We start from the raw sequence: 22,239 nt of genomic DNA, 5'->3' as shown, positions 1-22,239 counted from the left end.
CTGGACAGCTCCCAGGTGACCTTGCAGCAGGCGGAAGACTACTGACTAGACTAAGGGTGTTGTGGCAGGGGCCTGCGCTGTCTGACTCTAGCTTGATCTCCTTTGGGTGGGCAGCTCTGGAAAACACGCCTCCACCTTGGGGTCCGTACTGACAACCCATCCTCCAGCCCTTGAACGTTGGCATAGGAGGCTATGGCTTGGGTTATAACATGAGGGTTTTCATACAGATAGAAGGACTTTATTGACAAGGGGATTCTGGGAAAGCAGGGAGGCAGGAGGCAGGAGGCAGCGGCGGGGCGTGGGAGGTGGGGTGAGCAATGTCTCATTTCAGAGGTGCTTATTTTTCTACCCAAAGAGGAGGTGGCCCCAAGACAGTGTGGCACCCTGGGGCTCTCTCTATCCTCTGGGGGCAGAACTTCTGACCTCATTGCATGGGAGAAGAAACTGAGGATCAGGTCAAAACCCTGGCTGTGGGCAGATCTTAAATAAAAGGACCTACCCACCTACCGTGTCTAACTCCAGAGCTCTGCTCACCACTCTGATAGGTTAAGATCTCAGTTACTGAGGAGAAGGGCTCCAAAAGCCTCCAGACAGCCAGGTATTGGTAAAAACGTTTCAGGGCCTGTGTCAGACACAGAGAAACAGAATATAGGTCAAGTGTGGCTGAGCACTTGCAAATCCTAGTCCTGAGGAAGCAGAAGTACGAGGTTCAGGAGTTCAAGACCATCCTAGGTTAACTTTTAGGTCAGCCTGTCTCTTCTGTTCTAGTTAGATTTATTACCAACTTGACACAAACCAGAGACACCTGAGAAGAGGGGGACCTCAATGAGGATTCGCCTCCATCGGATAGGCCCATGGGCATGTCTGTGGGGACATTTTCTTTCTGTCTTTTTTTAAAAAGAAGATATATTTTATTTTATGTATATGCATGAGTGCCTGCGTGTCACGTATGAGCACCACATATGGGCATCTGGTGCCTGCAAGAAGACATGGCTGGATCCCCTGGAACTGGAGTTCCAGATGGTTGTGAGCCTCCAAGTGCATGTTGGCAACCACGCCCAGGCCTTCTGCAAGCGCAGCAAAGGAACTCAAGCACTGAACCACTTCTCCAGCCTGGAGGGAGCACTGCTTCTGTTGGTCACTGATGTGTGAAGGCCCGCCCTACTGTGAGCAATGCTATCTCTGGACCGTGGACTGGATAAGAGAGGTAGTTGAATAAGCCAGGGGAGCAGGCCAGTACACAGCATCCCTCCATGGTTTCTGCTTCAGGGTCCGGCCTCGAGCTCCCGCCTTGGCTTCCCTTGCTGACGGAACACACAGCCTGTAAGCTGAAGCCAACCCTTTCCTTCTCATGTCTCTTTTGATCACAGTCACAGAAAAACAAGGATACCCACCCACGGAGCGCTCACACACAGAGAGGCCACTTGGCTATGTGTCCAGCCTCTGTGTCATCTTGTCCTTGCCAAAGATCGCACCTGGTATTTCGTGCAGCAGAAAGAAGGAGCTGAGCCCTGCTCGGTGTGGGAGCTTGGGAAGCTCCTGGTGTCTTGGGTACAGGGTGTGGACAGACCGGGTACACTGCAAATCTCTGGCCAGCCTGAACCAGTGACCGCTCTTGTTTAGATCCCTCTGTGATAATCCGAGCGTGTCTGTGTGAGTGAAAAATGAGAAGCAAGGTTGCTGGTACTGGCTATTGAAGTGGCTTTCTGGAGACAAGCACAATGAGGATTGACCATCCTTCAGACCCTCGGGCACATGGCTGCTCTGTTGCTTTAATATTTTATGATGCATATCTGTAGTGGCTGTTCCTGGTCATCAACCTGACTATATCTGGAATGAACTACAATTCGGAATTGGAGGGCACACCTGTGATCCAGATCTTGAGGCTGAGAGACACACGTTTCTGACCGGATCTTGGCATGGAGATCTTGAGGTATAGTGGCCACGAAAAGCTTAGGCCCAGACAAGGTAGTACATCATAGGAGACTGAGGCAAGCAGATCTCTGAGTTCAAGGACACCCTGGGACAAAGCAAGTTTTAGATCCAAGCATGGCGGTACACACCTTCAGCTGGAGGCCTCCATAAGGACATTGGCGGAAGGAAGATTCAATCTTTTTTGACCGCTCACACTTACCTGTTAGAACCTACTTCTGCAGAAGCCCAGCTGAAAAGACTAGCCTGGTGGGACTGAGCAACCACGAGATTCTCGGACTTCCCATTCACAGTTGCCATTGCTGGGCTAGTTGGACTACAGACTGTGAGTCACCACCATAAATTCCCTCAGTATAGAGACATTCCATATGTTCTGTGACTCTAGAGAACCCTAACTAAGACAATGTCACAAGCTCGCACCTCACATAAATGGCAAAAGGTGGCCAGGAGAAATCCTAACCCCTACCGCTATTCCTATCCCCAGCAATTGCGCAGCCAGGGTTTCTTGGTGCCTTCTTGGAATCTGCTCCTGACCTCAGCACTGCGGCTGGCCACCCTTGAACTCGTAATTTAGGTGGGCCTTGAACTTCTGATCCTGCCACCGAGCTGTCACCGATCATCATTGCTTGGAAGCAGAGTTGCAGTGAATAAGTTTGTTCGCAGACCATTGGATGCGTGAAATGAACACAAGACAAACTCCTGGAGCAAAAGTGCTGGTCTGAGGCCACGTTCATGCAGGATGTTAGTGCTTGGTGCCTCAACAGCCTCTGGGTGGATTTGCAGGTCAGTTTGCAATCTTAGGCAGGTTTCTCCAGCAACCCCATTCCCAGAAAGATTCAATGAGAGCTGATTTATTGGAAAAGTGTTTCTACAAGGCCTGTGGACGGTAGGTAAAATGGAAGGAGAGCTATGCCAGTGTCTCTGTGGGTGACCACAGTCTAATTCTCTAGGAATGCAGAGAGCTCTGGGTTAAGAGCTATACAGTTAGGGGTACCTGTTGCCCACACCTAGCTGCTAGAGTTATTTTATCTTCCTTCCTGGTCCCCTGTCTCATGCTAAAACCAAGCAGCAGCCTGTTGCCCACCCAGACTGACACGACCCTTACAGCATTGCCTTCTGGCTTTTCACCTGAGGCAGGTACAGAGGCATGTGCGGGGAATGAGAACCTATGCTTTCTCATGGTGCCACCCCGTGCCCACTCCAGCTTCCAGGCAGCCGTGCTCAGGTTGCCATCCCACAGTGGTTTGTGTGGGCTAACGTAAGATCCTCCCCACGTGTCTAATGATGACACAGAGCTCCCTCTTTTCCTCCTGTATCCATGACTTCTCTTTCTCCCTCCCTTCTCTCTGACTTTGCCTACCTCTCTGGCCCCCACCCCCGCAGCATGCTTATCAGTCTAGTGTTCGAGCGCTGCCTTCAGAAGCAGGCCCCAAAGTGCAGGCTCAACTACACACTGGGTCCTGAAAGCATCAGAGACTGGCATGCTGCTGTGTCCAAAGCTTGGAGGGAAAGATCAGGGCAGAGGTGGACCCAAAGAGTCAAGCACTTCTGAGCTCTCTCTGTCTCTCTCTGCCAAGTGTAGGTGAGGCTGTGACCTATATTGGGCAGTTTCATTGACTAAAACCACAAAGAGAGCGGTCTTTTAAAAAGAGACAGATATGTTTTGTCTACATGTATGTATGTGTACTATGTGCCCACAGATGTCAAAAGAAGGTGCCAGCTCCCCTGGAGCTGGAGTCACCACACGCACAGGTAACTGACCTCAGATCCTCTCTGCAAGAACAACCATTTCTCATTACCTGTGAAGACAATGTCTATGGCCCCAAGAAAGCAGTCTTATCAGAAATCATTTAATTCATGAGAAACCCGGGGCTCAGAGAAGTTACTGGAGAGCCCAGGATACACAGCAGCAAGCAGAGACCAGAGAATGGTGATTCTAAGTGCCTCTTGACAGTTTGGTACTGGAAGAATGACAGCAAGAGTGTCTTGGAGAAGGTATTCTGCCCGGGACTGGAGATGGGGAGTTGCTGAGCAAAACTAATGGCCAGCTAGGTGATGTTGGGGCACACCTTTCATTCCAGCAATTAGGAGGAAGAGACAGGCTTATTTCTGAGTTCGAGGCCAGCCTGGTCTTCAGAGCAAGTTCCAGAACAGCCAAGGCTACACAGAGAAACCCTGTCTCAGAAAAAAAAATGCTGTTAGCCAGAGAAGAGGGTGGGCTAGCTTCCCAGAAGGGACACATGGAAGATTCCATCCACAACAAAGTTCGATAGCTGAGGTGCTGGAAAGCCAGAAGCCACTTGCAAAGGCATTGCAGCTTCTCTGATTGATCTGCCGTAGTCCTGTGATGGGTATTGATTTTCTTTTAATACAAGAATTTTGAAGAAGAAAACCAAGAAGCTTTTGCCTGCAGAGACAGAATTTAGCAGACAATTGCTTGGTTCGGGGACACAGTGTCTTAGAGAAGAGGGTCAGGAGGGTGCTTTGGGTGGATCTAAGGGTGACCGTCAAAGTCCAGGCACCTGCCTCTGTGTTCTCTCTTACTAGGGTTATAGGCACGCACATGCTATCATGCCTGACTTTTACTTGGGTGCTGTGGATTTGAACTTAGGTCTTTATGCTTGCACGTCAAACCTTACTCCATTTTTGTTTTAAGTGAGTTTATGATTTTTGTATTAGGCTGCATTCATAAATAGTTATACTAGATCATGGGTTAGATACCGTGATTTCAATTGTCTGATCTGTAAGGAGAGCTGGAGGCTGCTACGGCATGAATATTGTTAAGTGTTCCTGCAGACGTTCCTGTGTCGCAAGCTCAGTCCCCAGTGTGGAGATGGGAGCTGAAGGTACCTCTGAGGTAGGGCCTAGTGGAAGGTTTTCAGATTCTTTTTTTTTTTTTTTTTTTTTTTTTTGGAGCTGGGGACCGAACCCAGGGCCTAGTACTCTACCACTGAGCCAAATCCCCAACCCCTGGTTTTCAGATTCTTAAGAGGAAGGACTACCTCAAGCTGGTGTCCAGGGGTGGGTCTCCTCAGAGTCACCCTGGCTGGCTTCCCGCTCGGCAATTTAGACACTGGTTCCCACGGATGTTGCAACTGCTGCCATCAGCTGTGATGAGTCCTTACAGAACCCCAGGACGGTGAGCTCAGTAAACCCCTTCCTAAGCAGCCTGCCTCGGGTATTGTACTGCAATAATGCAAAACGAGCAGTGATGCTCTCTTTCCCTGGAACCTGTTATAAAGCTTGGCTTAACTCAATTCTGCTTTCTCTCTCAGTCTCTCTAGAAATCCTCCAGTTATTAAAATCCACAGTTCTGGGTCTATCTGCTGTTTATCCGCCTGCAATTTTTCTTTCTTCTCTCTCTTTCCAAAGGGCTGTCCACAGTACTGTGCCAAACTGAGTCGCTGGGTATTAATTATCTTTGAGGCTTGCACACATGTGTATGCACGTCCTCCTGTCTGAGTAGTAGTGCTGCTCTATGTTGCCTGAAGCCTCTCTGTCTCTGTTTCCCTTTCCCGCTCTTTCCAGCTCTTTCTCCCTAGGAAGACTTTGGACTTTTGGTGACAAGGAGGGCAGGGTCTCATGTGCTAACCTCGTGTTCTCTCTGTAGCCAGGGATGACCTTGAGTTTCTCATCTTTCTGGTTCTATCTCCTATATCTAGTGCTATGATTTTGTAATCATAGCTGCAGGCACAGACCATATTGGCTGTTCTGGTGGACGTTAGCAATCAGAAACTATCTGGAAAAGTCATCATCCTGGATCTGGTATTTCTGGCAGGGCTGGTAGAATTGGTGGCACCCACACATAACCCTAACACCCTACAGGTGAAAGCAGGTAGATCTAAAGTTCAAGGTTGTGCTTAGCTGCATAAGAAGTTGAAGGGCAGCCCGGGACTTGTAAGATCCTGTCAATAAAACGGAGCAAAATTTAAGCTATTTTATCAAGAAACCCTCTCAGACTCCCAGGCAATGACTTCTTATAAACAAGCCCCAAACCCTTTGGGTGGTATGGGCTCTCCTGCCTCCCACCTCCTTGCATAACCAGCCACTCGGGTCAGCCTCACCCCACCCCGTCTGTCTCTGATACCCCTCACCTCGAGGCCCTTTTCATGGCACAGAACAATGTCTCCTACTATGTACGGTTTACTCAGCCACACAAGTGAACGTGATGGCTTCCTGATACTGCTCCGTGAGGCAGACAGAAGTGTGGGCTGTGGACCGCATGGCTACCAGACCAGCTCTGCTCACTCCTATCTATATGGCCTCAGTGAAGTCACCCGTGAGCCTCACTTTACCCTGAAAAAGGCATAACAACCACATACCACATTACAGGGAGACTGTGAACAGTGAGTGTGAGTTCAGGGATCTGGTCTGCTGTGAGGCAGGAGCTCGCTAAATGGCCGACAGCAGTGGCCCCTTGGGCCTGTCTGTTTCCTCAGTTGTCAGAGAAACCCTGAGAATGTTATGTAGGCCTTCTTTCTTTTCAGTGTGTGTGTGTGTGTGTGTGTGTGTGTGTGTGTGTGTGTGTGTGTGTATCTGTGTATTATGTGTGCCTGCGTGTGTGTGTGTGAGAGAGCGTGTGTGTGGCATGTGCACACAAGTACTCACATACATATGTATATATCCACATCTTCTTGTCCCTAAGTCCTGTTCTGTGTTGCCTCAGCTCCTTTGCTATTCTCTTGCATGGGAAGAGGAACAGAAGGGGAGGAAAAGAGGGAAAGGGAGAGGAGAGGGTAGGAAAGAAATGAGGGGGTTGGTAAGGCGGGTGAAGAAGAGGGAAAAGGGGAAGGAAATAAAGAGAAAGGTGGAAGAGGGGAGGAGGGAGAAGGAAGGAAGAGAAGGGAGAGGAAGCAATGATGGAGAGTCAGGGATGGAGGACCCCGAGGGGCACTGAAGTTCCCTGGGAAACCCCTTCTATTCCGACAGTTCCTCTCTTTATCTATCCTCTAACAGAAAACATTCTCAGACCTCCCTGAAAACCTGTAGAATCAAAATTAAGTTACATGTGTAGTTATATATGTAAGTGTGTGTGTACACGTGTGTGATGGTTTGCATATGCTCAGCCCAGGGAGTGACACTACTAGAAGGTGTGGCCTTGTTGGAGTGGGTGTGTCACTGTGGGCATGGGCTTTAAGACCCTCATCCTAGCTGCCTGGAAGCCAGTATTCTGCTAGCAGCCTTCAGATGAAGATGTAGAACACTCACTCCGTCTGCACCGTGCCTGCCTGGACAGTACCATGTTCCCACCTTGATGATAAGGGACTGAACTTCTGAACCTGTAAGCCAGCCCCAATTAAATGCTGTCCTTATGAGAGGTGCCTTGGTCACAGTGTCTGCGTACAGCAGTAAAACCCTATGTAAGACCATGTGTATGCACACATAGGTACATGTCATAGCATGTATCTGAAGGTCAGAGGACAACTTAGGGCTGTGTTTTTGTTTTCCACCATGTGGATCTTCGGGATGGAACTTGGGTTGTCAGGTTTGGTGGTTAGTGCCTTCGTGCACTATGCCACATTGTGGGCCCTGAACCAGAAATGATAAGGAAGAGGAACAGGAAATCTCTCGAAGGATCCAAAGTGATCATCCAGGCCTTGGGATCCACTCATTTGCACACAGTGGAAAGAAAAGCCTGTTGCATAGTCAGCCCTGAGCTCACATTTCTGTGCAGCCTTCACCAAGTGAGTTAACCTCTCTGACCTGCATACTGGCATCAGGTATTGTAATAGTGAGGTTTGCTTTGGTGCACAGCCAGCATTTAGCATTTAGGCATGTCCAGACCCCAGTGAACAGGGAGCTGAGTTCCAGCCATGGCTACGCCATTAATTATTAGCATTAATAGCATTATCATCGTGCGCTTTGGCACAGCCCACTCCGAGGACTGCGGCTCTATACGGTTCCGCAGCTGGGCACTGGAAGAGGGTGTCTCAAGTTGAAAGTCAGCCAGATAAAAGGCAGCAATGGGGCTATTTTGCGGGATGCTGGGCTCGGTGAGAGTCAAAGCTCTGAGGAAACCGGTGAGATGAAAGCCATAATAACATTACCTAGACCCAGCAGCATCTGCTAAACTCTCTCTCTCTCACTCACCCCAGGGGGCTCCAGCTACAGACCTTCCAAAGATGATGCACAAAAGCATGGGACAAGGACATCACTGTGGGCAGGGGACAACATGGCATGCAGCTGGTGCCCCTCCAGAGAGTCACTCCTGAGCAGGCCTGGGAAGACGCTACACAGGTCTCAGTGAGTGTCAGGACTTGGTGCCGATGTGGCCTCCTTCTGGGTGGACTCGTGACTTCCCTACCTCTCAGGCAGCCCCACCACTGCTGTGACCTGCTGTTCATGTGCAGGGGACAGTGGCATGTGCACCCCATCCTGCCCTCAGTCTTGCATAAATCACACGTCAGTCTTTTCTGTCCCTCAAAGCCACCAGAAGATTCTGACCCCAGGGCCTTCACACTAACTGCTCCTTTTCAGGTCTTCTGCCTCTCTCCCTAGAATTCCCGTCCAAAGAAAATCAGTCGCCTGGCCTCTCTCCTCTAAACCTACCTATTTCCTTTAGAGCACATACTGACTGTGGGACCACGTTTCTGATTCACAATGAACTCTCTTCTTGCCTGTCTCCTGTGGCAGGAACATAGGTCCCAAGCAGGCGTGGATATCTGTGTCATTTACCCTCCTATCTCTTGAACCCAGCATAGCTTCTGGTGCCAGTGAGCACTCCACGCAGACTGTTGAATTTTAATTTTCTCCTCATGTCGAGCCTTAGCACCTGGCACAGTGCCAGGAACCTGAGCGCTGCTTAAAGACTTCTGCTCAGTGAATACATTATACCCTCCTCCCCCTTCAGAACCAGCTCCTTCCCAGGAAATCCTCGCTGCAGTCTTAGAGCCAGAGCTGGGCTTTTTTAACGATATTTATTGACCTGATGTTAAGTCCCAGTTTCTAAACTAGGCTCAGGGGCTGCTGTGGGGTTTGTTTCTTGCCTAAGTTAGAGGAGAGGAGAGGTTTTCTCAGCAAGGTTAGAGGAGGGGTTCTTGTGGAGATATTAGCCCCCCAGAACCTCTACTCTTCATCCCGAGCCTTCTCTTAGATCCTGGGGTGTTGTAACTTGCCCAGCAACGTGGTTCCCGGTGTGGGTTTTATAGGTTTGCTGCCTGGGTTTGGTTGATGGAGGAGGAGATGGAGAAAATTGCTCTACTCAGGCGGGATCAAAGCAGGGGTTCAGCGACAACAGACAACACCTCTCCCCAGCTCTGTCCCTCTGCTTCCGCCCACCTGCCATCCAGACAACCCATAATCAGACTCCTTCATTAGGAAGACTGATGTGGTACAGACAGGGATCTGAGAGCTCTGGCTACAGCTGACTTTTATGGGGGAGTGAGGAGGTGGCGCCCACAGAAAGCAGAGTGACAGGGGACAGGGCTCTGCCTGTGCCAGTCAGCTAGGCTGAGGCCAAAGGTCCTAGGAGGACCTGGTGGGTGGAACAAACAGCCAAACAAGAGTTCTAGAACCCCAGGGGTGGGTTTTGAAGTATGAAAAACAATTCCAGAAACGAGGCCAGGTCAGGGGGCAGGAGGGGAGAGGGTCTGGGAAGCTGAGAGGCAAGGAGGCCGGGAGGCAGAAAGAAAAGGCCAGGAAAAATGAGAGGTTATTCTGACCAGCCAGGGAGTCCTAGAAATGCCCAGTGCAGGACTTCAGCTGTGGCGTTCCGAGGAACCAGAAGGAATCCCAAATCCAATTACAGCCTCTAAATTACTAATCTCCAACTGTGGGGACCAACCCTGCTCCCAGGTCTTCAGGGCACAGCTAATCTCCCTTGTGCTCCCTTGAGCTGACTCTTCCTATCCCAGGGGCAGTCCCCTCCTGACAACAGGACTGTCAGCTTGGTGACGGGTAGCGCTCCTAAACTCGGAGACCTCTTCTGTTTCTGCTCTCCCAGCACACTGGCCAGCAGCCTCTGAGGACAGGGAGAAAGAAGGCTACTGCCTGCATATGAGAACTCTCTTTCCAGAAAGTGAGGCAGGGTCCCTAGGAATTTCATGGTCAACAGTCCAGCTCCTCCCATTCAAGGCACTCAGGCCCAGAGACCCTGTCACCTGCCTAAGGGTAGTATCCGAATCTGTTTTTTTTTCTAGAAGCATCTACAGAAGGCTTGATTGTGCCCAGCCCTCAGCAGGGCTTCAGGAATACCAGCTGCATAACTGAATGGCTCAGTGGGTGAATGGCTGCCTGAATGGGTAGATAGATGACTGGATACAGTGTTTCCTTTCCTTTGCTTCTTGTGGTTCTGGAGTTGGACCCCAGGGCTTCATGCATATCCGGCAGTGCTCTACCGAGTTGTACCCCTACCTGTGTTGTGTTGTGTCATGGTGTCTTTAGAAGAGAAACTAGCATGCCCCCTCAGCGTTCTGTGGTGTGGCTAGCACTGCAAACCACACCTCAGCTGTTTATGAATAAACCAGATGATCAATCAGTCACCATCGAGAAATGCACGACACTCCCTAGCAGCGACCAAATTGGCTGTGGGAACGGCAAACAAGGTTGCAGGACAATTTAATTTCTCTTCGGCGACGGAGTGATGGGCACCCTCAGCCAGGGGTGTGAAGGAGCTGTCATCGATCTTGATTCCAGGGCAGCTGTGGTTTCCGTCTTACATGACAGTCTCATCAGCCTGTTGTGGAAGCGCTGTCTGTTCAGCCTTCCTGGGGGGACACAGGTGGAGGGGACAACCTGAGGCTCCATGCCCAAGGTCTGTCCTCGTGTCAACTCTTCGTGGGATTACTCAACCTTCACTCAGACATCGATCACTGTGTCTTCATGCAGTCTCTGCCTGCATGTCTGTGTTCACCCCCAGGAATCCGCTGGGGATGAGATTCACTGCACACACACACACACACACACCACACACACACACACACTCACACACACACACACTCTCATGGATAGAGAGGCCCTGCACACACACACACACACACACACACACACACACACACACACTCTCTCATGGATAGAGAGGCCCTGCACACACACACACACACACACATACACACACACACTCATGGATAGAGAGGCCCTGCACACACACACACACACACACTCATGGATAGAGAGGCCCTGCACACACACACACACACACACACACACTCACACACACACTCTCATGGATAGAGAGGCCCTGCACACACACACACACACACACACACTCATGGATAGAGAGGCCCTGCACACACACACATACACACACACACACACACTCTCATGGATAGAGAGGCCCTGCACACACACACACACACACACATACACACACACACTCATGGATAGAGAGGCCCTGCACATACACACACACACACACACTCATGGATAGAGAGGCCCTGCACACACACACACACACACACACACACTCACACACACACTCTCATGGATAGAGAGGCCCTGCACACACACACACACACACACACACACACACACTCATGGATAGAGAGGCCCTGCACACACACACATACACACACACACACTCTCATGGATAGAGAGGCCCTGCACACACACACACACACACACATACACACACACACTCATGGATAGAGAGGCCCTGCACACACACACAGCAAAGGGGGTGGGTCCCACCAAACGTATGCCAATGTCTGCCAACAGTGAAGGGTCCAGGGGATGAACCTGAGGGGTGGGGAGGGAGACAAGGCCAGCCTGAAGTATGGCTCACACTTGATCGGAGATAGAAGTAGATGAGTCTATGAGAAACGGAACCGGAGCCAGGCACGCGTTTATCATTTCAAGTTTCCTAGCGACTTCCCTAAAAGCAGGAAGAACCTGGACACAGTGGTGAGTCATGCCTGCAATCTCAGCAATTAAGAGGCTGAGGCAGGAGGATTGGTGTGAGTGAGTTCCAGGACAGTGTGGGCTATTGTGTAGAATTTGGTGGCTGTTGGTGGCGTGGCCAGTGGCACCGAGCTGCTGAAGGCAGGCTGGGAGTGCACGCAGTTCTTGAACGTGGGTTGTTCCTAACACGAAATCTTTAAAAAGTAACTGATGACCAACACACCTTTAATACTAGCACCAGGGCAGTCGAGGCAAGAGGATCTCTGTGAGTTCCAGGCTAACCTGGTCTACATAGTGAATTAGTTCCATGACAGCCAGAGCTACGTATTGAGATAAAAAACAAACAGGCAAAAATCCACCACCACCACCACCACCACCACCACCACCACCACCACCACCACCACCACCACCACCACCACTACCACCACTACCACCACCACCACCACCCCCCACCAAACCAACACAAAACAAAACCAGTGAGTATTTTATGCTTCTACCATTCCTCCATGCCAAATTCAGATATCAGGTTTCTATCCAGGCCTGCCTTTAGGTTTCATAGAAGTTAGTTTCAAAAGGAGGTCCCGTTACACAAACTGTTGCAAAAAGTTTGAAAGTTTTCCAAGAAGGGAAAGGAGACGGCAGTTTTAGGATTTCCATTTACATAAATTAAGTTCAGAATTCACTTCCTGATTGGCAGTGCTCATGTGAAATCCCCTGCAGCTGGCTTCTGCAGTGGGTACCAAACAAGCAGAGGGATGGGAGGGTACAGGAGGCTCTGGTCGAGTAGCAGGCAGCCCACCTTTGGTGCTCAGGTGGGGTCCAAGCTTAGGGCCACGGGGACAGGAGGGGCTTCATCCTCCCCACGGTAGAAGCTTCTGAAGTCTGTGTGCTGGCGGATGCTGGATATGGGTGATTTCAGAATACTGAAGGTTAGCAAGGAGAGAGGAGGGCAGGGGTGAGGTGGGGACAAGCCAGCTGAGCCAAGGGGACGAAGGGGATGCAGGGGTCAGGATGATGCCAAGGAGCATCTGTGTAAGAGGTTTTGAAAGCAACTGCAATGGACGGGGAGGACGAAAGAGGCCGTGAAGCCCAGTGGTCAGCTGGATTTCTTCTCTTCCAAGGCGAACGGGCTGCTTCTCCTAAGGAGGCCCTCCGCTTTGCTTCACGTAGTTCTGGCCTTACAATGCCATCTGTGTTCGAGAGTGCCATTGTTCCCAGGGGAAAGTGAAAAAGAGAAAAGATAAGGTAAGTTAGAGGGGGAGGGGACCGGTGAATGAGAAGGGACTTGTCACCTCTGAGTTAGATGGTCAGAACAGATTTGCTGTACTGAGCCCTGGCAGCTGAAAGGGGGAGGGTCTAAGCACGATCCAAAATGCACGGAGCAAATGCTGCTGGAGGAGCTGATTGCCGAGGCTCCCAGGGCAGGGGCTCTCCAGGGCTCAGTCTCTTTCAAGGCTCCACAAAGAACCTTTTCTTCCTCCCCGGCTGTGCTAAATAATCACAATCCTGGACTTCCTCGCCCCGATTTCTTGAGCCGCTTCAAGTGTCACCTGGTTACCAATAAAATTCATACCTGGAATAGTGTCTCTGACCTCAGGCCAATCTGCAGCACACTGCCCGGCCCCCGGCTTGTCTTGGAATATGATGAGGCCCTCGGGCTCTGGAAACCCCGGTTTCTCATACACAGCGGTTGGAGTTTTGTAAAATAAACAGGTTTTTTTTTTTCCTGACCACCACAGTTAATTGGAAGAAAAATACTCTGTCCAGATGAATTGTGGGAGCTCTGATCTCTCCTTAGGCCTTTGGCCACCATGCACATCAGAGCCCTCCTTGCTGAGGATCCTGCTCATACATGTGGAAGGCCTGGCCCTCCAAAGGCATTTGAAAGACATCAATCCTGCCTCCTGACTCCACACACTCAAGTTGAAGGCTGTCGGGGAACAAGTACGTCCAACTGCACAACTCTGCTCCAAAAGGCTAGGGAGGTACCGTCTAGCAGTGTGGGTCCTACCCTCAGCCTTTAAGGCCGGAGAGTTCCAGAACTTTCATCTGGTCCTCAAAGAACCTTGGGAGCGGACCACGATCAACGCTCATTTTACAAATCAGGGAGGCTAAGATTTGGGGTGGAAAGTCTGTGCAGACACTGTGGGCAGTAGAGCTGGGATATGAATGCTTGGCCCTGAAGCCGGGCCAAGGAGAAGGCTGGACTGTAAAGAAGAAGGAGAGGCAGGTCACAGCGTAATGGCCCCCATAAATACCTTCTGGCTGGCGATGGGAGAGGAAGCTGGAGTGGGGCGAGTAGAGGGAGGTTAGGCATATCCCGTGCCTCTCAGAACTGTGGCCGTGCGACCTGAGAAAGGCAGGCCCTGGAAACCTCTGGAGTCTATCTGGAGAAGCTTCTAGCTGGACAGACTCAGAGCGCTGTGACCTGTCCTGGGGCTACCCACCTCCAGCACCTGGCCCTGGCTTCCTCCAACCTGCAGTCCCTCCCCAAGCTCTTATTTCTTTCACCATCATTTCTACTGCTAAAATCATCCCCTCTCTCCTCTCCCTGGAGGCCCAGAGAATTGTCTGTCTGGCCTGGTGACACGACTGTGTGTCATAAGGCAGTCTGGATGGGCCCCTGTCTCATGCTCCCCAGAGGTGAAGTGGCACCTTTTCTTATGGCAATGTCTGTCCTCCCATTTCCAGGCAAGGGCCCATCTGACGGCCTAGAACAGACCTTTGCAGTCCCCAGGGAACAAGAGCTATCTCTTATCTCTCCAAGCTGTGAAACTGAAATACAGAAATAAAAGCCTTTTCTCAGGGGCCCTTAATCTCTGAGCAAGTCACGGTGAGACAGGTCTCTTTCCCCGGCCACACCTGACCGGCTCAGGTTTACAGCTAAGGGCACCACACACAGAGAGGCCATTGGGGCAGGTGCTGACAGGGCCACTGTGGCCCTGTGAAGACTGAAGGGCCATAGTCCCCATGATTCTAGGTGTCGAGCCTGTTCCCCAGACTGCCGGCTCAGCAAAGCTCTCAGAAGAAGTATTACAGAGAGCAAAACACCACAGGGCTAAACCCTGGGTTCCGGCATCCAGTGTCATCATCTGCCCAAATCCTGGTGTTCTTTGCAGGTAGGAGATTATCATCTCAGCCCCCTTAGAGAACTGACCCCAAGCTTAAGAAGTTGTTACTAGGGTCCCCAGTTAGTTCTAAAGGAGACACGGGGACCTGGTTTGGTTTCTTCTGTTTGTTTACAAATGTCTCATGTAGCCTGGCTGGTCTCGAACTCCCTGCTTATCCAAGGATGATCTTGAACTTCTGATCCTCCTGTCTCCACCTCCCAAGTGCTGGGTCTCAAGACGTGTACCACTGTGCTCGGATTACACAGTGCGCAGTCAGGATAGAGCCCCATGGCCCTGTTTGTGTTTGGCAAGCACACTACCAACTAGGCTACAACCTCAGCCTCCTCCTGGCTCGGGATTAAACATTCTGTTCTTCTTGATGTTGTTAATCACAGCTGAGCCGCACAAGGACGCCCACCCTTACTGCTGAGTGACCCCCAGACTCAATGACACTCCTTTGCCAACTGCTTTAACGAGGGCTGCCTGGTATGCCACAAGCATAGCTGGGTAAACCCACCCCAAACTGTGGATGAGGAACTTCCCTGGACAGAAGAGAGCTAGAGGAGACACACAAGCTGAGGCAAGACACACCTGTCCGCTTGTCCCTTGTGATGACTGGAGACTTAACCCTGGACTTTGGGATCATGTGATTGCATTTATATCCTGGCTCTGCCACTCCCTGTGAGTAACCTGAGCACTTGGAACAGCTGGCTTTGTACCTATGCATGTAGCTTGCTTCATACAACTCCATAGCTGTCTGAACCAGGTAAGTATACTTATGACAGAGCCATGGCCCAGGGCAGGGCAATAAGTTTGTCTGTGTTAGACAATTCAGGGATAATGATGTTGACCAGACAGTAGCCTCTTCTCTTCAGTCCTGGCCCGGCTATTCCTAGTAGGACCACTGCCTGCTAGGAAGAGTCTTTCGGAACCCCAACTCCTGGAAGTCCCTTCCCACCAAATATGGGGACATCCCCTCTTATGCCCGGGGCAGCTGTTCCCTGGGAGCAGCTAGAAGTGACAGTTTCCTCCCTCATGACTCCCAAGGACTGCAGCAGATGGTAGGGTGGGTGTTCCCGGCTGGGCTGACAGCCTCGCTCGCCTGGAAATGCCCTCCAGTTCCAGGGAATTCCATCCAGATGTTCTCACGCACAGGCTGGTGGAGCAGTGGGGGAGCTAAGGAGCCAGGGCCAGGAAGCTGAGCCAGCTTTTACTCCTAGTCAAGGAAACCAGCCTTATAAGCCAGTCCAAAGTCCCTAGAGTTTTCAAGTCTCTCACCTACCAACACCTACCCCACAGCTAGCTGGCTGTTCCTTTGGGTACAACCTTGCTGCCTTAGGGAGATCTCTCTCAGACCTTCTTCACGCCCAGAAGAATAGATAAAATTCTTGTCATTGAAGCTGCAGCCCAGCAACACTCCTTGGAACCTCAAGTTCCGCCCTGTAGCTCTGGAACAAGAATCTATATTGTGATGAATTGCTTTCGATCTTAACATCTGCATCGTAGAGGCGCAGGCAAACACTTTTATCCTCTGTCCCCTGAGGCCCAAAGCTCCACTTCGGGCAGAATGTTTGTCATGTTCTCTGTGTAGATCTCAGAGCTCCCAAGATAGAACGCATTAAAGGCTTTGGGGGGTGGGGGTGGCTGAGGATGTAGCTCTTTTGATAGAGAGATTGCATGAAGCCCTAGGTACTATCCTCAGCATTGCAACACGACACCTTACAGACAGACAGATAGACAGACAGACTCTTATGCTGTTGGAGCTAGAGAACCTCACATGCTCTTGTTCCTTGTTAGACACTAAGCTGCTTAGAGTATCTTCTTTGTTTAAAATTTTCATTTTTAAATGCCTATATGCATACACCCATGTGTGTGCATGTGCACACGTGTGTGTGTGTGCATGGGTGGATGTGTGTATCTGTGTGTGTGTTCACCCATATGTGTGCACATGTTCTGATTAGCACATGTGAGGGTCAGAGAACAACTTGCGAGAGCTGTCCACCCCGATTTCATCTCACAGATACCAGGAATTGAACTCAGGTCGTCGGGCTTAGCAGCAAGCACCTTTACCTTCTGAGCCATCTTGCTGGCCCTAAAGTCTTTTCTTTGAAAGCCGGGCTGCTGCCTGGAAGGCTCTGGTTTGGGCTTGAAGCCCAAAGAGCTTTTCAATCATTTTGATGGCTGGCAGAGTGTGTCCTCATGGGATCACTGAGAACCTGAGGTTTCAAGGAATCTTTTCTGAATCTTGCTCTCACACATGTGCTGTAAGCCCTAATTCACCTTGGTAGGAGCTTAAACTCAGATCCTCGCTTCTGGAAGGGGTTCAGATCTTCAACAGAACCCCTGAAATACCCTTTCCAGCCTCCTCCTGACCCCACCCCCTTGCATACAGCATCATCTGTCAACATCCGTTAGCCATTTAGTCTTTGCATTGTGCCTCCCCCAACCCCACCCTATCTTCGGGGCTCTGTCCCCAGGCCCAGTGTGTGGTAAGCACTTTGCATGCAGGGCCCAGAAGAACTTCTCTTGCTCGCCATACCTGCCTCAGCACCCCTCCCCACTAGTACCTGCAGAGAGACACAGTGGGAGGCGGGAGGCGGACCTCCATGAACTTGTTAATAAAAGCTGAGAGCCCACGCTCGCACTGTGTTACTTTAAATAACATCTGAGTGGGTCTGTTTGCTTAGTCCTCCGACCCCTACAAAATACCACACACGCCGAGCAGCAAAGTAGGCTCCGGGTGTGGAGACAGCATGATGGGTTCACCGAGTCAGGACTCTGGCAGGATGCTAATGGCAGCAGCACTGACCCCTGACAACGTCACCTAAATTTACTGACATTGGCAGAGAAGGAGTTGTATACCCCGAGGAGGCTGAACAGTACCCAGGCCACCTTCTGTTGGCAGAGGGGTTCTGGCAAGGGAAGTCCCACACCACCTAGGCTGAGCCTGAAGGTCGAAGATTCTCTGTTATAGCAGGAGGGGTCTGGGAGAGCATCTGGAGGACTTGATTTGTTTTAAGAAGAGTCCTCACATAGCTCAGACTTGCCCAAACTTACTATGTGAGCAAGAATAGCCCTGACCATCTGATCATCCTGCCTCTACCTCCTAGCGACTGGGGTTTTGGGTTGTGAACCATTACACCTAATTTTATGTGGTACCAGGGAGAGAACCTCAGGGCTCCATGTACGGTAGGTAAGCATTTCGTCAACTGAGCTCCATTCAACCAAGAACTTTTACAAAGTTGAAGGTGACCTTGAACTTTGGATCCTTCTCCCTCTATCCCCTCAAGTGCTACGATTACAGACATGCACTACATAGCCACGGTTCTGAGACCAAACATAACAAAAACTAGCTAGTATGCATCTACAATCCCAGTGCTAAGGGGCAAGGGGCAGAAGATCAGGAGTTGAAGCCCAGCTACATAGCTGATTCAGGCTAGCCTGGGCTACTTGAGTTTCTCTTAAAACGCACACACACACACACTAAATAAATAAATAAATAAATAAATAAATAAATAAATAAATAAATAAATAACATCAGACTCCTTTAACTCTAGGACCCAAGAGACAGAGGCAGATATTCTCTGAATTGGAGGCTAGCCTGGTCTACATAGCAAGTTTCAGGAAAACCTGCACTACATAGTAAGACTGTCTCAAGCAAAACTAAGCTTAAAAAAAAATCGACCAAATCAAAACAAAACAAACAAACAAAAAAATAGAACAAAACAAAAAAATTACAACAACTCGACCAAACCACGGAAAACCAAAACAAAGCACACACCCTTTTCCCCACAAAAAGGAAAAGTGTTATGTCGGTGCAGGAAGGGCAGTTTCTTCCGTCTTTTCTTCCTCTCCATTTCCTCCCCGAAGGCTGTGATGAACCAGCCAGGACCAGGCAGCAGGGATGCTCCCTCTGGGCCCAGAGGTGCTGACTCACCCATAGGCATATTCGCAGCTTCATTTCTCACCGACACTCCGGGCGTACAGCCAAAGCTAGCCCGGCTGTCCAGCACAGGGAGAAAGGGAGCACAAATTAGTTGTGGAACCATTTTAGCAGCAGGCTAAATGGATGGCACATAGGGGGGAAGGCTGACCAGGCAGAAAACTACAAGGTAGATAAAAGGAAGGATGCGGTTAGATCTCAAATGTGCAACCTGGAGTTTAAAGGAAGTACAGTGGGCTAGAAAGAGGTCAGCTGGGACGAGTGCTCGCCACCCAGGCTTGAGGGCCTGAGTTCACGGTTCCCTGTCTGGTTCTCAAATGGGCAAAATGGCATACGCTTGCGATCCCAGCTGGGGAGACGGGCAGTTGAATCTCTGAGGCTCACGGGCCAGCCAGTTCCTGAGGAATGACACCTGAGGTTGTCCTCTGGCCTCTACATAGTTACACACATTTGCACCTACACACAAATATGTGTATATCCACAAATAAAATATACAAATAAAAGAAACAGGATAACTGTTTCTTTATGTAACATTTTACACACACACATACACACACACACACCACACACATTTACACTATATGTTTTCCATGATCCTTTTTTTTCTTTTTGCATGTACAAGACACTTTAATTGTGGAAGCATCACGCAAATTTACATAATTCTTACTTCAGAAAATCAGGTGGAGCGTAGGAGGAGGTTATCCATGACCATCTTACAATTTAAGACTCAGAACACTTGGGTGGTTTTATTTTAAGCCCCAGTGTTCCTACTCGAGGGCAGCACGGTCCCTTCCTCTCTAGGGCCCCAGCCAGCACTAGTACCCCACTGCCTGTGTGGCACAGTGAAGGTGCCAGCGTATAAACAGCCACCCGCCCCATCTGACAGCGATGGCCCCAGTATAACTGGGAAGATAGGGCAGGTGTGCCTCGTTCCTATTTTGCAGAGGTGACAGTGTCAGAAAGGTTCAGAGATGAGCCCAAGGTCACAAAGGAAGTGGCAGACTGGGACCATCACCCTCCGTCCCTAGTCTAATACAATGACTGGCCGGATGTTCAGATTTATCTAAGGTATGCAGTGCTTATGGTGTTTATGCCACGTGCTCCTAGACCCTTTTGGAGCCTGCGGGTAGCAATGGGGTGTGCTAACCCTTCTGAACGGACAGTGCCAGTGCCTCGACCTGCCTCACATCCTAAACCCAGCAGCCCGAACAGACTTCTCTCCCCAGGCATTCAGTCTCACGCCTATCTAGAGGGAAAGCTCCAGGTTCCCTCAGGAGGTGAGCCTTAATTGGTGGGTTATCCCTCCACCTCCCTCAGCTCCTCCCACCACCTTAGCCAAAGTAAGTTCCCATCTCTAGCTCTCCCAGTTTCTGGGCTGGCCTCTATGTCCTTTGAAGGCTGTCCAGGCTTGAACTTCTAAGTCAGTGCTTCTAGAAGTGTCAATAGCACCTTGGTCACACCAGAACTGGCCTAAGCCTGTTGTAGACCCAGCTGTTGGTATCCTGGGCCCACAGATGTTAGATTCCCAGGCCTTGGGCATCTGCTAGAGCCCAGATATCTAGCACTTTCTGTCTCTGTCTCTGTCTCTGTCTCTCTGTCTCTGTCTCCCCCCCCAGTCTCTCTCTCTCTCTCTCTCTCTCTCTCTCTCTCTCTGTGAATGTGGAGCCCAGAGGTCAGCACTGTGTGCCTTTCTCAGTCACTCTCTACCCACTTGTAAGATTTATTTATTTTATGTGCATGAGTGGTCTCACCTGGTTATATATATATGTCCACGCACCGCATGTGTGAGCCCTTAGTGGCCAGGAGAGGGTGTTGGATCCCCTGGACTTGTAGTTTTTGGCTGTTGCGAATCATCATGTGAGTGCTGGAATCAAATACAGGACCTCTGGAAGAGCAGCCAGTGCTCTTAATCACTGAGCCATCTCTCCAGCCCCACTACCTTACATTTTAAGGCAGGGTCTCTCCCTGAATCTGGAGTGCAATGATTTGGCTACACTAGGCTGGCCAACAAGGCTCAGGGATCCTCGTGTCTGTGTCTCCCAGTGCTGGGATTACACTATGTGTGTGCTGGAGAAGAGACTGGGGTTCTTTTTGTGCAACAAGCACTATATTAATTGAACATCCCAGAACCCTGGGAATTAAGTTTCTGAAACAAATCCCACTTAACCTGCCATTGAATCATGAATGTAATTTGAACAAATGCCATCTACTCTAGGCCAAAATCCTGGTTAACCAAAGCCCCAAAGGGTGCCTCCTGCCCAAGGTCACACAACTAATAGCCTGAAAGCAATATCAGGGGCTTACTGGTCCTCCTGTGACACCCCTCCCTGCCTTTCACACCTGCACATACACACTCCAGATGTGCGCACCACACATTCACACTCATGTCATATCCCCCTCATATTTGGGGAGACTCTCTTCTTGTTTATTGTTTTTGAGCACTAGGGATCAAAGCCCAGGGCGTTGAGCATGCTGTGCAATTGTTTTTCTGTTGAAATATAGCCCTAGCCTGTAACACAGGGTTTCATGTAACCCAGACTCAATATGCCTCAGAGGCTGGCCTTGAACTCCTGCTTCTTCTGCCTCATCTTCCAAGTTCTGGGATTGCAGGTATGCCTGCCACGCCCACCTCATATACCTCATACATGCAAGCTTCTATCCTGGGGTCTAGCTAAAATGTGATCCCTTTCCTCCTAGGCTGCAGAGCCTAATGTCTAGAGTGGTTCCTGTGGAATGGTGGAAATTGTCACCCGGTGGGGACAAGTCCTGGTGTGATTCTGCTATCTATCAAAGCTCAGGTCACACAACCAGGCAGTGGTGAAAGAAGAGCTGCCCCTCCCTGTCTCTGGCTGTCCCAAGAGGCCCCATGGGCCTAGCCATTCAGCCACTTTCCCCAGGATTCAAGTGTCACGCATCTGGGCTCCATGCCAGGCTTCTAGTTCTCAGGCCAATCTCCCTGCTCTGGGGTCTGATCCCAGGAGGCTGCAGAAGTCTCAGGAGGACAGAGAGAGGACACTGAAGTTGCAGGGCGATACTATCCCATGCCTGACAAGCCCTGAACAAGTGGGCCAGGACTCTCAGGTCCTACCGCTGTGAGCAGCCACCACCTAGGCCCTTCCCAACAGCCCTGTGCCCCAGTCTTGCCCCTGGGGATCATTGTCCTTTACACTCTCACTTTACTCCTCTTTAAAAACCCAGGGGTCTGGAGGCTGGGTGTGATGGTTTGTATATGCTTGGCCCAGGGAGTGGCACTATTTGGAGGTGTGGCCTTGTCGGAGTGGGTGTGGCCTTGTTGGAATAGGTATGTCACTGTGGACATGGGCTTTAATGCCCACATCCTAACTGCCTGGAAGACAGTCTTCTCCTAGCAGCCTTCAGATGAAGATGTAGAACTCTTAGCTCCTCCTGCACCATGCC

Source organism: Rattus norvegicus, chromosome 10, assembly GCF_021556685.1.
Source record: "Rattus norvegicus strain SHRSP/BbbUtx chromosome 10, alternate assembly SHRSP_T2T, whole genome shotgun sequence".
Classification (NCBI taxonomy): domain Eukaryota; kingdom Metazoa; phylum Chordata; class Mammalia; order Rodentia; family Muridae; genus Rattus; species Rattus norvegicus.
Note: the sequence above shows the minus strand (reverse complement) of the source record.